Source organism: Jaculus jaculus, chromosome 5, assembly GCF_020740685.1.
Source record: "Jaculus jaculus isolate mJacJac1 chromosome 5, mJacJac1.mat.Y.cur, whole genome shotgun sequence".
Taxonomy (NCBI): Eukaryota; Metazoa; Chordata; class Mammalia; order Rodentia; family Dipodidae; genus Jaculus; species Jaculus jaculus.
The window spans coordinates 152,343,487-152,364,393 of NC_059106.1; positions in this window are offsets into that span (position 1 = coordinate 152,343,487).

The following is a 20,907-nucleotide window of genomic DNA, read 5'->3' on the forward strand; positions in this document are numbered from 1 at the left end:
TCAGAGAGAATTTTGTTGCTTTCAATAATCCTCTAAGTAGGTTGAAGTTAATCTAGAACATAAACTCAGTATATATATATGTATATATGGTATCATATAACAAATTATGTCTCTGTATAAAATTTCAGTTCACCATAGGCTTTAGTTAAATTTAATGTTTAAAGACAAAAATAAAAAAAAAAATCTTGAAGTAAATAAAATGCCAACAAAAACTTTAGGAGAGCCTTGTTGAAATATTTAGATTAATAAAGAAACCAAAAAGGTGTCTATAAACAACATCTTATTTGTTTAAAGCCCATACAAAAGAGAAAATATCAGGCACAGTTCAAATTAAAATTATGTACTTATTTTTACCAAGCAATTTAAAAGCCACATGGTTTTGAAATGTGGGGTCAGGCTATCACATTGGAACCTTGAATTGGAGATCCTCCTGTCTCATCTTCCCAAGTAGCTAGGATAGTAGGCTTGTACCATCAAGCCTAGCTCATTTTACTGTTTATAATACCTGTGGGAGTACATGGTTTACAGTTATGTAAAGATGTGTTTGTCATAAAGCACTTTGGCAGAGAATCATAGCAGTTAGTAAGCACCATCATGACAGGCATGTATTTCCCATTGTGTCCCTGTATTTCCTGAGGCACAGCATGGTTACCTCCCTACCCACTTGACATAGCTGCAGGCCTCAGCTCCATAGGAGGGAGGAGGCATGTGGTTGGGACCCAGGCCTGTTGAAAACCCTTTACAACCAAGTGCTTCAGCTTAGGGCATGGCTGGAGCATTTTCTAATTCCTTCATTTAGGTGGCCAGAGGCCCACAGTCCCTGGATGGGGCCACCCTCTGCTCCAAAGGTGAAGTCTCAAATCTCCAATTGAATTGGGCCAAGGCCCTTGCTGCAGGATGGGCAGAGCCCAGAGCAGGAGTCAGAGCTCCATCCTCCCATACCCCACATGCAGCCATGTGTCTTGCACTGGCTTGTAATGGAAAAGGAAAAAAAAAAATGAATAAATCTAGAAGATACTCAGGCCAGGGGTCTTTGGCTCTGGAGCCTCCATGTAGCCATGAGCTCCTTTCTCCCTCAGCTCAGCGGAATCACTTCCCAAGCTGTAGAGAAAGTCAGCCTTGGGGTCAGAGAAGCTGAAACAACAGCATCTCCTTACAAAGTTGTCACCATTACAAAAAAATCCCTGCCTGGCATTATTCCAGTTTGGCCTCAGAAAAGAAATCTAAAGGATCAACTGCCATGTGGGGAGCTGGATGGGATGAAGAGCCCATGCAGAAAGTAAGGGCTAGGGGACCTAGAAAGGGAAAAGCTTACACACAGCTGAAAGTTCCCAAGTGATCAGAGAGCCTACTCTGCCCTGGCAAAGGTATTCATAACCTTAGACTGGTGGCCATCTTCTGGCTCAGGTGAAACAGAAGTCCAGTTGGTTGGTTAGGGTTAGGGGCGATTTCAGGAAGACATTAGCTCTGGCAACAAGTTCCATGGAGTGAACTTGACCAACCACAGTGTTAAAATCCTATGAAAGACCTCTCTCTCAAGAGGGGTCCTTACGTCTAGGGCACCAGGCAAGAGATAAGAAGTCAGATCATCTTGGATTTCTAGCAAGTGCAAAGTTCCCTGCACTTTTCACCTTCAGGGGTCCAGTCACCCTAACTCTATCCCCCTCTCACACTGCACCCCTTTTTAATACAATTCATTCACTCTGTCGTGTTCCTCTACAGAACCATGAATAATAGAGTCATATTACAATAAATATACATAAAAGATGAAATTGACTCAAAAGTCAACTAAACTACCTTTCCAAGGCTTCCAGATAATAAGTGAGACCTGGTATCCAAATGAAGGAAATACTAGTCAATAGTATATAGAAATAGTATCCAAATAGGTAAAATAAGTAATGGTGAGATCCCTGGCACTAAATTTAATTTGATAATCATTTTTAAGCTATCAAAATGACTCATTCTTCAAGTAGAAAGGTGGATTAATAATTTATATTCTTCTTGTTGTTGTTGTTGTTTTGTTTGTTTGTTTTTTGATTTTTCGAGGTAGGGTCTCACTCTAGCCCAGGCTGACCTGGAATTCACTATGGAGGCTCAGGGTGGCCTCGAACTCATAGCAATCCTCCTACCTCTGCCTCCCAAGTGCTGGGATTAAAGGTGTGTGCCACCATGCCCAGCTAATAATTTATATTCTTGGTTGTTTAGTTAACAAACACTCAGTATGCTAATACTATAGACAAGGCAACATATTCAGAAAAAAAAATATATCAGTGCTCATGAAATGTTTAATTTACAATATTATTAGTCTACCAGAGGAATACAGGTACATCCTAAAATCAATTCCTTTATTATTGGCATCCCTTCTCTGCTTATGACTTCTTCAGAGATTCTTGACCTTTTGATAATGATAATCTCACATTAGCTTTTTAGATACTTCCATGAGAATATTAATATCCTAGACACTTTTAAACAATAACTTTTAGAAGCATTTTACAAAACAATAGGACTGATTCTGAAAGCTTTCCACAGTATCATGATGCTTATTGATCTTTCTTATTCTATATTCTATATTCTATATTCATACTTGAGAATAGGTATGCCTGAAACAGGCAATGACCCCACAAGACTAAAGAAACTCAGATGGATAGGTCAATGGACAGAGAAAGATATCTTTGAAAACTACATACTCAACCATGGTCTTCTAGTGGAGGAAGCAACTGTTAAGCCTTGTGTGATACTTGCAAACTCAATCTGTAACTTACCATGGGAATTTCACCATTTAACCTTTGAGAAGTCTTGAAGTTCCCTCATCTATAATACCTGATTGAGACATTTAAAAATTAACTAAATTGAATGATTCAGCCTTGTCCAGTAATATTAGTCAATGTTACAGATAACATAGATTTTATTATAGAAACATTAATTCCAAGAAATGACATGCTTACAAATAGTAATTCAGTTAATTAATTCCTCTCAGTCATGGGATTTAAGGGATTCAGTAAGCATGAACAGGAAAAACATGGGAGACAGTAAAATATTAACCAACATGGTAGACGAGGAATGACAATTTTAAACAATGTCATATGCCTCATTAACTTGTTAAATTTTCTTTCAACTCAAGTTTGGTAACCAGTTGGAATCCTTAGTTACGTTCTGGAGATTTGAATCATAAATACTTAAAGTACATTCTCTTATATCACAATGGGCAACATTTTTATATAAAAAATTAGGTGTAACATAGAAGAAAGTCAGTACTTTGCAGTACAAATGCATTGTTTGAAGCTTTCCATAAGCCATTTCTTATTTTGGTTGGTAGTTACCTTTATAAATTAATTGATTTGCAGAGGACCACAATGAAAATGGAAGGACCACAGTCTTGAAATTTAATAAATCAACATTTATGTATGTCTCTCCAATTTTTAGGAAATATTTGTTTAAGTAAAGCATGTGCCAATGAAATGACATAACAAACTGCTACTCAAAAATAAATGGAATGTGTCCTGAACCAAACTTTTCACATGGATCACCACTTTAAACCTCTAAAATAGATGTCTCTCTTATTCTCACAGTTCCTCAGAAAGTCTGAAGCATAAGAGACACTTTCAGATTCAGGATGTTACAGTTAGCAAGGATCCCCAGCAAAGCTCCCTTCCATTCCACTGAGAGCCAATGCCTGAGCATGTAAACACCACACACTACTGGAATGTATTCTTACACCACACCAAAGCTTCCACAATAGAACAGCTCTGCCCACATAGGATAATGGTGTTTTCCTAAAACAAAAGCACCCGTAAACATGCATACACAAATGGACATATAAACACACAAATGAAGGGTTAAGTTGAATACTTATTATCATAGTTGCATAGTATGATCATAAGTGGCCTTTTTATTTTTTATGCTTTTCTATACAACTACAATACTCTACATTAAGTATCTATTATTTCAAAAACTCAGCTAAGATGGAAATCAAAATCAATGACTCCTGATGATATTAAACTTTGGTTGTACTCTTACCACAACAAAAATAAATGAATACAATGATAAGCAAAAAGGCTTAAGTTTGTTCTACTTAGTCGAATTACATTTTGTAGACATAGGGTATAGCATACAGTTTTACTTGCTGAGATGAACTTCCATATCAGGCTCAGTTATGGAGAAAGCTTACACATACAACAAGAATTCCATAATGACACAAGAAATTGGGCCCCTTTCACAAGTCCACGCAGAGAGAGAGAGAGAAAAAGAGAGAGAGGAAGCAACCACACTTCAGGAACTCCAGGCAGAACTTAAGCACTTTGCATATCTTTAGACCGAAATTCCCCAAACAGCCCTTAGGGATAGATCCTAGGATTTATCCAAGGTGACACCACTTCTAGCGAGGAGTCTGGAAGTCTAAATTACAAACTGAATAAAACTCCTGAAGCTACTAGAGGGAACATCCATTAAAACCACCACATTGAGTTAATGAGAAAGAACTCTCATCTAGAAACATTTCTCCAGCGTACACCCTGTACTCACAACTTCTGAACTCATCCTAATGAGTCAATATTAATAAACTACATTTTTGACAACTATTTCATTAGACTTCAAAAATAGACATATAGATTAGGTGATAGACAGATGATAGCTAGATAGATGATAGATAGATAGATAGATATTAAATAAAGATCTACATATATTAATATATGAAATGGCTGGATATATGAAAAGTGCTATATATATACATACATATATGACTATACATATAAAAATACTGTGTGGTGGGGTAATAAGTACTCAAGGTAGCAAGTATTTATTCTTGGAAAATAGCATTTTATTTTCTGACGCATGATTTTAAAAATTTCAGTTCATCTCCCTGATGGATTCTACCTAATGAGTGTGTGCTCCTCTCTTCTTGCTTTTGGAATTTGTCTGCATTCTGCTATCTTCATTTGTGCTATAGCTCCCAAAATAATTATTTTTCCTAAGCACCATTTCTTATTCCTAGTTTCTATTGTAATCATATTAGCTAATTTGTACATGGATAGTTTAAATATGACAAAAGCTTGAGAGCATGCAATAAAAATCTCATTTAATATCTCTTAATTGCAAACAAGGCTAAAAATTATAAGGAATAGTATTTTAATTGATTGGCAATATTTCTAAATCTTCCAACTTCTAAAAGTGTCAGTGTTTTCCATGAACGTGAATGTCTACCTTAATGAAGATTATATACCTTAGATATATGTGGGAAAGTGTGGCCTAAAACAACCATTGTTATAATAAAAATAACACTATGTTTTATTATCAGAAACATTTTAAAATATGTAGACTAGTAATTCCTTATAACTTAAGAACTAATTTTGTATTATTTTATGTAATTAATAGTTACCTCATCACTGAAGCAGACCTAAAATGAACATGGCTCAGGGAAATTTGCAGAAGAGGAGGAAGAAAGAATATCAGAGCCATACATTGGGTCATGATACACAGAGACATTTCCTACTACCCATAACTGATGGCTAGCCCCACAATGCATGGCCCATATACTCTAACAAGGAGGGCCCAGGGAGGGGGGAGGACAGGGAGGAGGCTAACAATGGCACCAACTTGACTGCATTCACTGACAAAACTAATTTAAAAAAAAAAAAAGAAAGAAAACAGTAAAAAAAAACCCACATATAATAGTAATATGTTGAAACATGAATAATTTCAGTGAACATGGATATATAATTGATACTATGTTGAAATATAAATAAAACAAGATAACAGAATTGAAGACTAACAAATATGATTTAATTATGCATGTTATTTGATTCGTATATGTGGCTTCATATCTTACTTGCAAAAGTGCCATTCTAAAGGTCCAAGAATCGCTGAAAAAACACTCTGGACTCGAAAAGCATGTAAAAGCAAAGAGCATTTCTTTAGCAGAATCAACCAGCATATGGGGGTCAACCATTCATACAAAATGGCGACCCTGAGAGGAGCATGCAGGCCCCTTTTAAGCACAGCTAGGTAAATTTTAGTAGGGTTAGGTCATCTTCTAATGTGATTGACTAAGCCAGCAGGGGTTACATTTGTATACTTTTTATTGGCCGTGGCCCAAATTTTACCATCCTTCGATGTGTTTAGATAAGTTTTAGAGACTTTGCAGGAACTGACTCATCCCTGGAGCTCACTATCTTGGTCAAGGCCGTTTTTTGGTCAGAATCCAGAGGTATTGCAGAAGCTGACTGAGGCCCCTGGGCTGCTATCTTCCCTGGCACATGTCAGGGTGGCTGTTGATCAACAGCCTCTTGTTCATGGTTTTTCCCAGAAGTCTTGCCCGCCTCTCTGGGAAACTGAAATTTAGGCCTACCTGTAAACTGGAGCAAATTTGATACTCTCACCATGAGTGCACATCTTACTAAATTCTGAACAAATTCCAATGCAATTTCATTATAAACTTTTTTTGAGTAATTATTCAATATCATAGAGTACTCTTGTGGATACGTAAGTTCAAAGAACTTTTCCAAAGTAGTTTGTCTATGTGCTAAATTGAAATGTACTCTATCTCAATATAAAAGCAATATCTAATCCATGAGGTCAATATGTTAAGAATAAATTTGTATTAGCCGGGAGTGGTGGTGCACGCCTTTAATCCCAGCACTTGGGAGGCAGAGGTAGGAGGATCGCCGTTAAGTTTGAGGCCACCCTGAGAATAGTTAATTACAGGTCAGCCTGGACCAGAGTGAGACCTCAAAAAAAAAAAAAAAGAAAAGAAAAAATAAGAATAATTGTATTGTATGTGATACTTATTTGCATTCAAGAAGATTAAAATTTGAAAGCTCTTCAAAATTATTAAGATACATCTACCATCAAAATAATTGGATTTTTTTCACTTAAATGTTTTGACACTAACAGTATTCCATCAAAAATAGCATGCAATATGAATAATTGGCAAATAAATTTCTAAACAAAATTCAAAAGTAATTTCTCAGTCTTCTGAGCCATTTTTGTTAAATCTTGTAACTGAAACAGTTAAGCATATTAATGATTCTCATAAACTCTTAGTTATATGTGCTTCAGTTTTTATTCTTTAAGTAGGATTTTTTTTTATTTTATTTTATTTATTTATTTGACAGAAAGAGGGAGGGTGAGAGAGAATGGGTGAACCCGAGCCTCTAGCCACTGCAAACAAACTCCAGATGTGTGTGTCCCCTTGTGCATCTGGCAAACATGGGTCCTGGGGAATCAAACCTGGGTCCTTTGGCTTTGCAGGCAAATGCCTTAACTGCTAAACCATCCCTCTAGCCCTTTAAGTAGGATTTTTACAAGCAAAAACCACTGGGCAGCCATGTGATCAACATTGAGGAAAAATTAATATGCTTGTTTCTTCCGCTGTGCTCCTCCCATTGTCTGAAAATATTTTAAGAATGAATGAATACATTCCATAAGATGGGAAGGAGTTAGGGAGTCAGTTACTGTCGTGTAAGAACCCTTATTATGAGCAGGGAAATGGGTACAAATACCTCACCTGTTCTATTTCATTTGAATATTGAAAGGTATGAATGAGAAGAAAACAAGAGAAAGATGTTTGGACAAAATATGGAGTATATAAATAATAAAGGAAACATGCTGAGAATACCAGCGCGCATGTGTCCGGATGCTGTAGGAAGGCACTAAATAGGAAAGAGTAGTGCCTCCTGTGACTGGCTGCATTTCTAGGAGTCTTTCTTATGACGTTTGTGTGCAATGAGATACCAAGGACTGAATTAAGACATCTTGGCTCTCAGTGAGATCTCTATAAATGTCCATACACTCATTATGTTGTTTAGGTGCCACATTACTCAATACCCCGGAAAGAATTTATCACTGTTCCCTTGTGTTTAAGGTCAAAATCTCTCCCTAAATAGCTCTTCAAATTTCAAGTTTCTTTCTGAATCAGCCTTAATCAACATGTGATACTCTTCAAAAAATAAATTAAATTAGTGATTTATGAAATGTAATGCCTTGAAGTTTAGTTTTTATTCTATTGCTATACACCAATTTGGGTAATAGAATATTGGATAGAGCAAAATAGCAGCATGTCAAAATAGATAAAGGAAGGCATGATGATAAGTGCACATAGGAAATATACATATGCACATTGTGATTTTTAGAAAAAATCATTGACATAACATGTTTTGAACAAAAGCTTTCTTACATCATTTATTCTAAATACAGTATATTTGTTGGTGTCATTTCTGAACAATTTAGTGAAGACCAAGTTTTTGGTAGGTATGTAAGCCAGTGTTGAGGTCATCAAGATTAAAAACAAGCAACTTTATCTAACAGGTATAATTATTTGTACCTGCTTCCAGAAAAATCTACAAGTCCAACTACAAAGAATGTATGTACTTCTACCTAAATCTAAAGGGCGAAGATAAATAATATGAGGAAAATCACCTTTGATTGTCTATCACTGATTTGCAATCTTCCAGAAATAATTATAGATATGAACTGACTTGTCAATTACTTTGAAATTTTCTAAGAAAAATTTCAAGCCAATTTATTTATATTTCGAGGTTATTCTTTATTTGATAACTTAAATATCGGATTATTTTTTAAAACAAATTAATTAAGATAGTTGAAATTCAAAGCTGGGCATGGTGGTGCATGCCTTTAATCCCAACACTCGGGAGGCAGAGGTAGGAGGATTGCTGTGAGTTCGAGGCCACCCTGAGATTCCATAGTGAATTCCAGGTCAGCCTGGGCTAGAGTGAGACCCTACCTCAAAAAACCGAAAAAAAAAAAAAACAAAGTTGAAATTCATTTGAAAGACTGTAAAAATCAGATTAAAATCATATAAGAAAGATGATGAATAGGAAATGGATAATGCTTTAGACTTTCTGCGAGTTCTTGAGAGACAGCAAGTGAAAAAAAATGCATGGTTAAGATATGAAAATATCAAATCACTCTTTACAAATGGAAGCTAATAACAGGGTGACTTCTGTAGTCAAAAGTACTCAAGACAAATGAAGGAAGGAAATGTGCTAATTTACGAATAGGTATGTGTGAATGTCATACTATTTCCAGTTTATGGGATACATGCAAGCATTAAGTTTTCATTTTATGTTTTATTTGTTTCATAAGATAAAAAGCATTGGCTGCCAGGAGTGGTGGCACATGACTTTAATCCCAGCACTCGGGAGGCAGAGGTAGGAGGACTGCCGTGAGTTCGAGGCCATCCTGTGACTCTATAGTGAATTCCAGGTCATCCTGGGCTAGAGAGAAACCCTACCTCGAAAAACAAAAAGGGGCAGGGGGTAAGGCACAGGTTGCTTTTATGGTTTTTGTCAAACTTTAGCCACACAAAAATGTTTGTTGAATTAAATAAGTTTTTTTAATTTATTTTTTTTTAACCATTGGACACTGTGTTCATTGGGATATGTAGCACACGTAAATCCATAGCCAAGTAAACTGATTCCCTTGAAAATGTGCTCAATGGCCTAATTTATCCCTCTCATGCATGGTACATTTTGTTCCTCTTGCAGATGGATAATCTTATCAATATAATTGGGAACAGTTTATTTTGCTACAGAATCTAGCTAAATGGGGATGTCTGATAAACACAGAATATGTTTTAATATAAGTATGACTTTAACAATACTTAGGTTATTGCACATACTTGGGATTATGTTTCTAAAACAGTGTTCGTCATCAGCATGACACTTAAAATTAATTGGATGTTCTGCATTTCCTACTAAGTCTGGTATTCACATTTAAGTCTGTTCAGTTCACATCCACAAGTTTTATGGAGACTAACAGAAGCATAAAGTCATTACAGGCTTTGCATTTCAATAAAGCAATTCTGATAGGTCAGATATGAAGACTGGTTTCATTTTCTCACTCACTAGTAGAAACATGTTTTGAATGGTTAATTGTTCAGAGTATTAACAGAAAATAGGGTTCCATAGCTCCTTTCTTTTGTTGCAAAACTATCTCACTGTGTGTTGTGTGTGAAAAATGGATAACAAATTTCTTTTTTTTTTTTAATATTTTTTTAATTTTTTTTTATTTACTCAAAAGTGACAGAGAAAGAGGCACATAGAGAGAATGGGCGGGCCAGGGCATCCAGCCACTGCAAACGTACTCCAGACTCATGTGCCCCCTTGTGCAACTGGCTAATGTGGGTCCTGGGGAATCAAGCCTCGAACCAGGGTACTTAGGCTTCACAGGCAAGCGCTTAACCGCTAAGCCATCTCTCCAGCCCACAAATTTCTTATAGAAACAGAAATCATATTTTTTGTTTATTTTTATTTATTTATTTGAGAAGGACAGAGAGAGAAAGAGAAAGAGGCAGAGAGGGAGAGAGAGAGAATGGGTGCGCCAGGGCCTCCAGCCACTGCAAACAAACTCCAGATGTGCCCTCTTGTGCATCTGGCTAACGTGGGTCCTGGGGAATCGAGCCTTGAATTAGGGTCCTTAGGCTTCACAGGCAAGGGCTTAACTGCTAAGCCATCTCTCCAGCCCAGAAATCATATTTTTAAATTTTAAGATCAGTCTGAGAAAATTGGAAAAATCTGGAACCACTATGTGTGGAAAATCAGAGATTGGTTAGAGCTCAATGAAATGAATTTCTCATTGGATTAATTCAATATTTACAGCATATAGTGACATGTCTCATAACTTCAGAAGATTCTTTAATGCAGCAGAGAAAAGCTCCAGTGATGAGCAGTATTTATGGCTAAGTAGTCAACATTTTGGGAAAAGTGCATGCAGCCAGATAATTATCATTCACATACTATTTTTAGATCTTAATCCTCATTAATGGTGTTAACAGACTCACTTTTACCTCCTAACATAAAAGTATTTCTAATATATCTCTGAAGATTTTATGTCATTTAAGAAGCCTTTGTTTTAGATGAGTGTGTGTGTGTGTGTGTGTGTGTGTGTGTGTGTGTGTGTGTGTAGTCTGCTTTGGATTTTATTTTTGAACTTGTTAGCATGCACTATTGCAAATCGATTGCTTATACTATTTGAATATAATGCAAGTGCTCAAATATGCCCTGCACTTGTCATCTATATTTTTATTTGACTCATTGTTATGATTTTTACTTTGTAGACAATGGATTCATGTTTTTATTTTTCCCAGAAAAGAAAGTAGCTGGGGAAAAAGAAGTTGGGGGAAAGTTTTAGGCTCCCTCTTTTGCCTCCTATGTTTGTCCCACACTTATTATGGATATGGCCCAGAATAATTGTCATATGGAATGTTTTCATTTAGCCCAGTCCTGTGCTGTGGAGACACACTGACATACTCCAGGGCATGTTCTGAGTCTCTGGCGCCTCCTCCCTTCGGCACGCTACACAGATGTGCTGTCCTGCGTGACTAATTTTCAAGTCTACATTTGCTCTTGAAGTGTGAAAAAGAGGGGCATAGCTGTACCGGCTTTAATTTCAAATATCAATCAAGTAAAAATCTCATCTATACACTCAGGTATATTTTTATTCCCAGGGTTTGTAATCCTGTAGCATTGTATACAAAAATGCACACTAAAGTGTTTCAAAAGCCTAAGAAGAAAAACAACAAAATCCTCAAACTTTCACTAGAGACCCCTTCCTGAAGGAACACTACCCTCACTGCTTCTGAAAATAAACTCAAGAATGTGTGCATTGTAATAAAATCTATGGGGTGAAATGGATAATATGGATTATGGATCCAGGCATGATAGTGCACGCCTTTAATCACAGCACTCGGGAGGCAGAGATAGGAGGATGACCATGAGTTCGAGGCCACCCTGAGACTCAAACATGCCCTGCACTTGTCATCTATATTTTCATTTGACTCATTGTTATGATTTTTATTTTTTATACAATGGATTCATGTTTTTTTTTTTTTAATTTTTCCCTGAGAAGAAAGTAGCTGGGGAAAAAGAAGTTGGGGGAAAGTTTTAAGCTCCCTCTTTTGCCTCCTATGTTTGTCCCTATGTTGAGACTACATAGTGAATTCCAGGTCAGCCTGGGCTAGAGGGAGACCGTACCTCAAAACACACACACACACACACACAAAGCAACAACAAAAATATGGATTATGTATAGCTTTGTTCTATCACTCAAAAGTGTGCTGGCTTATTTATAGATACTTAAAGTCATCAGCGAAAAATAAAACATAGGAGTTTCTGTTTTCGTCAAGTTTAAGTTCTGGACACACATATGTAAGATTAACCTAACAGAACACAGCTGACTTTTCACTCTGAGCTATCAACCACTGGAGGCTGAGTCTGTATTTACATCACCAACAGCAGTGCCTAACACAAAGCACCTATTGAGTTAGCAGAAAATCAGATCACTTTTTAAAATCTAAAGAAAAAATATACTGTGCCAGGTATGGTGGTGCACATCTTTAATTTCAGCACTCAGAAGGCAGAGGTTGGAGGATCACTATGAATTCAAGGCCACCCTGAGTCTACATACTGAATTCTAGCTTAGTCTGGTCTAGAGCAAGAGATTACCTCAAAAACACAAAATTTTAGTAATAGTAATAAAATTGAATTAAATTAAAAAGAAAGAAAGAGAAAAAAATATACTGCAAATGCAATCCATAACCTATTTCTACCTTCTTTCCACAAGTTTCTTCCAGTTTTATTATTTAAATATAGGGACTTAAGGGATCTTGATGCGGGATATAGTCTCTGAGTCTCAGATCTCTAAAATCTGATCATTAAAATGTCTTCTGCCAAACATTTTGATATATGTACTGTTCATATTCTTGTTGACTGCCCCTGCCTACACTAATGTCAACATAAATATGAGAACATTACACAATAAATTTTATGTTATGGTTAATTTTGACTGTCAGCTTTATTGATGAAGAAATACCATGAGGGCCTGGAGAGATGGCTAAGCAGTTAAATGAACTCGCTTGCAAAGCCTAATAGCCCTGGTTTAATTCCCTAGTACCCACATAAAGCCCGATGCATGAAGGGATGTGTCTGGAGTCTGTTCACAGTGGCTGGAGGTCCTGATGTACCCATGCCCTCCCTCCCTCCCCCACCATGTATGTGTCTATTTTTTATCAGTCACCCTCTCTCACATACATACACAATTAAAAAATAATATGAAATGGAACGACACGGACGTAAATATCTAGGGCATGTCTGTGAGGGAGTTTCTAGATGTGGTTAATAGGTAGAAAGTCTTATCCAAATGTAGATGGCACTATTTGCATGGGCTAGGTTCCCAAGCTGAGTAAAAAGGAGAAAGTTAACTGAGGACCAGTATACATCCCTCTGCTTCCTGACTTCCAGCCACTTCATGCTCCTGCTGCTGAGCCTTCCTTGCCATGATGGTATTTATCCCCTGATCTGTCACTCAAAATAAACCCCTCCTCCCTCAGATATTTTGTTATAGTGACAAGAAAAGTAACTAATACGTTATACATATGCCAGAATGAAACAAATGGGTACACAATATCAGGACAGTTTTTTAAAAATTGTTAAGGGACTGGGAATTGAACTCTTATCCTTGCACATACCAGGCAAGGTTTCTATCATGGAGCTATACCCATGGCCCCAGCATATTTAACTTTTAAAATACAAAAGTATAAATATGCTTTTTAGGTAATGTGGAAACAACATAGTTAGGTCAGTAGTAATCAGAGTTTCTGAAAATGCATTTCAGAGAAAAATAGAATACATTGGTTATGAGAGAGAAAATACAATATTAGGTGTAGGATTAATATGAGAACTGACAACAGAACGATACATTGGAAGGGGTAAATAAATGTGGAACCTACTCAGAAATGAAGACAGTGGATATTCTTTTGAGCATAAACATGTTTATTTTTTTGTACCTAGAGAAAGAATTCCTTTCAATGGAAACAATTATAATAGCTAGTTCCATATAACAAGTGTAATATGTCCTGGCAGGGTGCCTCTTACAACAGTGATTGTCTTATTCAGTTACTGTGAACCTTATTCAATGAAAAGTTCTGTCTAACAAATGCTTTCACAAGTCTTCCTAAGGAAGAAATAAATATGTCTAAAACAAAGACATTGTTGTTTTAGTATTTATTATTTGTGGATGACTGTCTTTGAATAAGATATATGCTGTTCCTAAATTCTGATCAGGTTTTTTTTTTTTTTTTTTACAAGACATTGAGCTGATAGTTGAAGAGCTGAGGTTGGAAGATACGAAGGGCTTTGGAGATCCACACAGTAACGACAAATCTCTGCAGGGATTAAACAGCTAATGTCACAATAAGAAGAGCATGGACTACACCATGCATTTTAGCAAGGCTAACTTAACAGGATAAATAATGTGAGTGGCCAAAATGCTTAACATTCTGTCTTCATTAAAACTAAATTTATGTGTAAGGAACTCACTGTGGTGCATTCATTAAGTTTGGATGCTACGCATGTACACAGTTTTTATTGTGAAGATATAAAAGGAAAACATGCACTTTCAGTTATACAGGGTAAAGACCAGAAAGCTTTTTAATAAGGAATATAAGGAAGGAAGTTGATCCAAATTTTAGAGGATTCAGAACTGCAATGGAATTAGCTTGTTAGGTTAGTAGTTTCATTCTCCACTTACTAGAAAGACTGGAGAGCTTAATAATTGACCATAGTCTATTTATAGAATTTTTAAAACATGGTCCTTCCTGAGAGCTCTTGGCTGTTTATTGTCTTGGCCCCAAAGTTGACAAGGTCAGGAAAAAGACAGACCATAACCTCACGTTCCAGCATACCCAGGTTGCAGTGAAGGTACACTGGCTTGGGAAAGTGATGAAGAGCCAGCTGGGAATTTTAACTTCCCCAGATCCTCCAAAACATCCCTTTGAAGGCCTTTTCACCGTCGTGCAATTCCATCATCCTTCCATTAACCATTTGGTCAGTTATCTCAACAATTTCTCTTAGGGTGAAGTGAATTTACCTCAGTGTTCTAAATGGAAACCAGACCCTTTCTAATACATGCTTGCCAATCCATGGCCATGTTACATATAAACTCATTTGTAAAAAAGCCACTGGGATTCCTTGCTTCATGCGTTGTTCCTGAAATCCATTCTGAGCCATCTATGGCAGTACTCGTGTGTTTTTATTCTGTAATAATGAACATCTGTGGCTGCATCTTGGCCAAAATAAACAAAATTAAGCAGATGATTCTGTGGGGTTATGCTAAACAATTTTTAAAACGGACTCAGATTTCTTTCTAAGGGAGTACCAAATATCTCCATATACTAGTCCTCATGGCAAGAGAGAGAGAATTACAGAATGATGAAAAGCTATTTAACCAAGTTTTATAAATTAGTTCAATTATTCTGTATACATTAAAAGACTTTTAATCTGCTGTGTAACATTTTTATTTCCATCACTAATGTGAAAGCCAAAGAGGTTGAGTGGAGAGCGCACTCGCCCATGTTTCTCCATGTCCCCTGGCTGTCATACAGTCCTGGCAGTCCTTCCGCAGAGCTCCTCCTCCGGGTTTTCACGCAGAAGTCCAAATGTATAACATGCAGGAAAGACCGGAAAAAGAAAAGGCTGATTTCATTGCATTACAACTTGATAAATCAGCACAGATTGTGTATTAAGCCTCTATGATTAAAGTGTATTTTATCTGATAATAATAGTCTCACTGCATTCGCTCAAGAGCCTATGTTTTCTTTATTTTTTTTTCACCTCGATAATGTTATGTCCTCTGGTTTTAGATTTGTTTGTCATTAGTGACATGTAGCTAGATTTTTATTCTATTACCTAAGCTGCCTGTTGCATGCTCATTTGTTGTTCCATGCCTTTACTGCAATGACCGAGTGAGTCAGCTTGAGTTTTACATGCCTCCTAATGATCATCTTCCTATTTTCTCTTCTATGTACTTTGTTTACTTTTCTCTCCTTCCTTCTTTTCCTTTGGGTCATTTCCATTTTTCCCTTTGTTCTATTAAATTCTTTCCCTTATTCTGAGTAATATATTGTTGATATGGGGAAGGGGATTTTGTTGTGTTTCATTTGTTTTGCTTTTTGTTTGAGGTAGGGTCTCAATGTAGCCAAGGCTGACCTGGATCTCATTCTGTGTACTTCCAGGCTGGCCTCAAACTCATAGAGATCCTCCTACCTCTGCTTTCACTACCACACAGAGCGCTGGGAAAGGAATTTTTATTGAATATATTCTTGCTACTGTCAGTTTCTGGTTTCAAGATAAACCTACAGAGTGGGGAGGACAGAGAGGAGGCTAACAATGGTACCAACATGGCTGTTTACACACTGAGTATGTACGAAAGAAAGAAAGAAAGAAAGAAAGAAAGAAAGAAAGAAAGAAAGAAAGAAAGAAAGAAAGAAAGGAGGGAGGGAGGGAGGGAGGGAGGGAGGGAGGGAGGGAGGGAGGGAGGGAGGGAGGGAGGGAGGGAGGGAGGGAGGGAGGGAGGGAGGGAGGGGAGAAGGAGGGGGAAAGAAAGAAATGAAGGAAGGAATTAAGAAAGAGAGAGAGAAAGAGAAAGAAAGAAAGGATAAGCTGAGAAAAAAAAAAAAAAGATTAGCCATCTCATGAGGTTCAAGTGAGAGTTTTAAGGGTTTCAGGACGTGGAGGAGGGAAATTTCCCTGTGAGGAGGGGCTTTGGGAGATATGCTGAAAAGAGGCTGGGGAAGGAGATAATTCCCCTTCTCAGCCCAGAGATACTATCAATTGTTATGGCTGGCCATGGTTGCAGAATCCCAGACCCAGTCTGAGAATGCCCAGCTAGGAGGAGGAAGAAAAGAGAATGGGAGCAGAGAGCTCTGGAACTTTAAGTGCTACAAGGTACTTTTATGTTATAAACAAGTATTCATTTACACTACAATTCTCAAATTCAGAGTAATAGTTCTTAATGCTGCTCCCCAGGGGACATTTAGTGACTTATTAGACATATTTTATTTAATTATATTTTATTATATTATATTTTATTAGAAGTCACAATAGGGCCCAGGGCTGTGAGATTATATTTGCAGGTAATGAGTAGAAAAGAAGCATATTGCTAAAGATCTTACCATAATCAGGACAGCTTTCCACTACAAAAGAAAGTGCTCAGCTAAAAATGTATAAAATGTCACTCATGATGCAACAGTGATTTGTATTGATTCCTATCAACTTCTCTTTTTTGCATTGTTTTTATTTTCATCTGAGCTCACTGACCTTCTACCTGCAGTGAGCATCCTCCTGAACCAGTGCTTTTCACTGCTCTCCGCTCCTGTTTCTCCACGTTTCCTTTTTGTTGAGCTTCGTTTCAAAGGCACGAAACTCTAGGGGAAAGTGTCCTTTGGACAATGCTATGGCTGCCAGGAAACAAGCTGGCCACCCACTGTCACTGAGAAGAAAGGAACCTTCCTTTTCCATTATGGTGGTTCCAAAATTCTTCCTTCTGCTGTTGGGAGTGGGACTGATGTGCCCTGTGAAGTATTTCAGTGTGGATATTTCCTTATTTATCCCCCTTAGAGTTCACTGAACTCTTGAATGTGTAGGTGAGCATATTTCATTGTTTCTGTAAAACCTCAGCTTTAATGCTGCTAAAGTTTCCACTCTTCCCTTCTATCCTTACACTCTCAGGAACCAATTAAATGTATGTTGAAATTTATTGCACTTCCCTCTATTTCTTTTAACCTTCTCTGCCTTACATCCTGTGTGTGGCCTTCACACTCACCAATTTCAGGTCATTTCTCTGGGCTCACACAAACTCTTCAATCATGCCATTCTGATGTTTTTATCACTTATGTGATATTTCTTTCCAGAAAGACAACTTCATGTATTTTTAAATATATCTCTGCTATATTTTAAATTTTCTGTCCTAATTTTAAAACTACCCTTAAAAGGTTTTACATCTTTCAGGGTATGACTATTTTTGTTATAATAATCATTTTATTTTATTTTTTTAAAAATTTATTTATTGGGCTGGAGAGATGGCTTAGTGGTTAAGCACTCGCCTGTGAAGCCTAAGGACCCCGGTTCGAGGCTCGGTTCCCCAGGTCCCACGTTAGCCAGATGCACAAGGGGGCGCACGTGTCTGGAGTTCGTTTGCAGAGGCTGGAAGCCCTGGCGTGCCCATTCTCTCTCTCCCTTTATCTGTCTTTCTCTCTGTGTCTGTCACTCTCAAATAAATAAATAATTTTTTTATATTTTTTTAAACTCAAATAAATAAATAAGTTTTTTTATTTTTTTAAACTCAAATAAATAAATAACTTTTTTATTTTTTTAAACTCAAATAAATAAATAATTTTTTTTTATTTTTTTTTAACTCAAATAAATAAATAAATTTATTTTTTATTTTTTTTTAAATTTATTTATTTGAGAACGACAGACACAGAGAGAAAGACAGATAGAGGGGGAGAGAGAGAATGGGCACGCCAGGGCTTCCAGCCTCTGCAAACGAACTCCAGACACGTGCGCCCCCTTGTGCATCTGGCTAACGTGGGACCTAGGGAACCGAGCCTCGAACCGGGGTCCTTAGGCTTCACAGGCGAGTGCTTAACCGCTAAGCCATCTCTCCAGCCCATCATTTTATTTTAAACCTATCATGTTATTTATTTTACCCTGTTTCTTTTTGTACTGTTGTTTCTTGCTCATGGCATTTTGGTTAATTTTTTTCCTCACCTGCTTTAGAAGGACATACTCATTGATTTAAGCACGTTTGTGATACTTTTTCACAACCAAGTGAAATTGCCTTCAAGAGAATTTGGATTGGCTTCTGGAGACAGTCTGAGAATTCCAAGTAAAGTTCATAATTTGAAGATAGTGGGAACACACATTCTGGGTTGTCAGGCAAATCCACAAAGACTCTCTTGTTATCTGCTCTGTTCACACATTCTTTAAGCACATGCTATAATTCCAATATGGCTGGTCCCTACTAAAACTCACATGGAGATCTGTTCCTCTATGTAATAGTGTTGAGAAGTTGTTGGGCTTTTAAGAAATGTTTGACTCATGAGGCCACCCCATCCTTATGAAAGGATTAAGGCCATTTTGAGATTGTGAATTGTATCCTCACACCCCTGGCTTAGTTACCTTCAAAGGAAGCTGGGGTAAAACAAGGATGCCCCTCCTGTTTCCCCCCTTCTGCAAATGTCCACTCATCCTTCTACTTTCTGCCACAGGAGGACATAGCATGAGGCCCTCACTAGAAACCAAGTAGATCCTCATGACATGAATTTGTACTTCCAAAACTCCAGAACTATGAGCCAAAGCAAACTTGTATTGTTTTTGTAAATAATGTCATCTCTTGTGCTCTTTCATAGTGCTGAAAAATGGGATGAAACAGTGTATAACTTTGAGATCTCAGCTTAATGAGGAGGATCTGCAATTGATTTCCCACCTTTGAAGATCAAGCACTCTGACTTTGTTCTCATCTCTCATAATCTTCTTAGATTACTCAATGCCCTTTGGGCATGTGCTATAATCCCACTACTGTGATCAAAATAAATTGTGAGAACTTAAAGGAGGGCAAACTTCTTTTTGGTCTTGTTTTCAGAGGACTCAGTCTCTGTTTCTTGACTCTGCTGCTGTGGCCCATGCTGAGGCAGAACACCATGGGGGCAGGAGTCTGTGGCATAAACTGCTCCCTTCATGATGGATAGGAAATGGAGAGTGGATGGGTGTGTCTTAGACAGATTCCAAGGATGCACCCTTTGGGACCTACATCCTCCAGCTAGGCATGACCTGCTGAGGTTTCCATAGCCTCACAAACATCTGGAAATAGATTCAATAGGTAACAGATCTTTAACACATAAGTACATGGACCTTTGGGGGTCACTCATCTTATATCCAAAACATATCAGGCAAGAGTACATATCTAGTCATGGATTTCTTATAGATTTGGTCCAGCGGTTCATGACTCATCTATCCTCCAGTACTTTTGTAGAGATATTTTATGGTGTGTGTGTGTGTGTGTGTGTGTGTGTGTGTGTGTGTGTGTGTGCATTTTCTTGAGACAAAGCCTCTACCAAAAAGGCTAAATTGGCTGGTAAGCAAGCATAAAGATCTGCCTGTCTCCTCCCCACCAATGCTGGTATTACCAAGTACTCCAATGTACCCAGCTTTGCTGTTAGTTCTTGACAACAAACTCAGGTCCTCATGCTTGAAAGGCAAGTATTTTACTGTTCTAACTATCTCTCCAGCTCCAAGAGATATTTTTAAAATGTGTGTTGTTCTGCATTGTTAATTTTTTTTGCAAAAAGATATTTTCAGAAACTAATCAATTTTACAGTATCTAAATAAATGGGACCTTATATCCATTCCTTAATGAAAATCTGTATCTTGTCTGTGAGTACAACTTTCTAATATAATTGAGATCAAGTCATTCTTTATATAGGAATTTGTTAAGAATCTAAAACAGCTTTATAAGTGTAACTGACCAAATTAGTTACTGTTCAAATATGTTATTAATATAGTGGCATAAATATTTATTTTCTAACCTAATGATAAACATAAATGATTTAAAGTAGGTTTCTGTTATTTTTCTCTGCCTCTGTCTTTTCTCTCTTTCTCTCTCCTTTTCTCTGTTCTCTCTTTGTCTCTCTCCCACCCTTTATGTCTCTCCCTCTTCATTTTCTGAGATAAAGTGTTTCCATGTTGTTCAATTTTGCCTTGAGCTCCTGGCCTCAACCTAACATCCCTCAGCTTCCGGAGTGCAGGTCTACATAAATATGCCACTATGGCTGATTTCATAATAGCTATCTGTGTTTGTTTTTTCCATATTCCAGATTCACATATTATCTCATTTAACTATACCGATTTAATTAACTATAAGATATGAGTCATTTCACAGAAGATAGGTTACAAGGACAGGGGAGTTAAGTATGTAAAAGCACATATGCAGTAAATGGTATACATAAAATTTACCTTCATGATTATGGTTTAACTATATCAAATGATTTTATTTACATGTTACTTCTGTTGCAAAGTTTTATAAACTCATGGGAGGATAGTATACCATACCATGTAG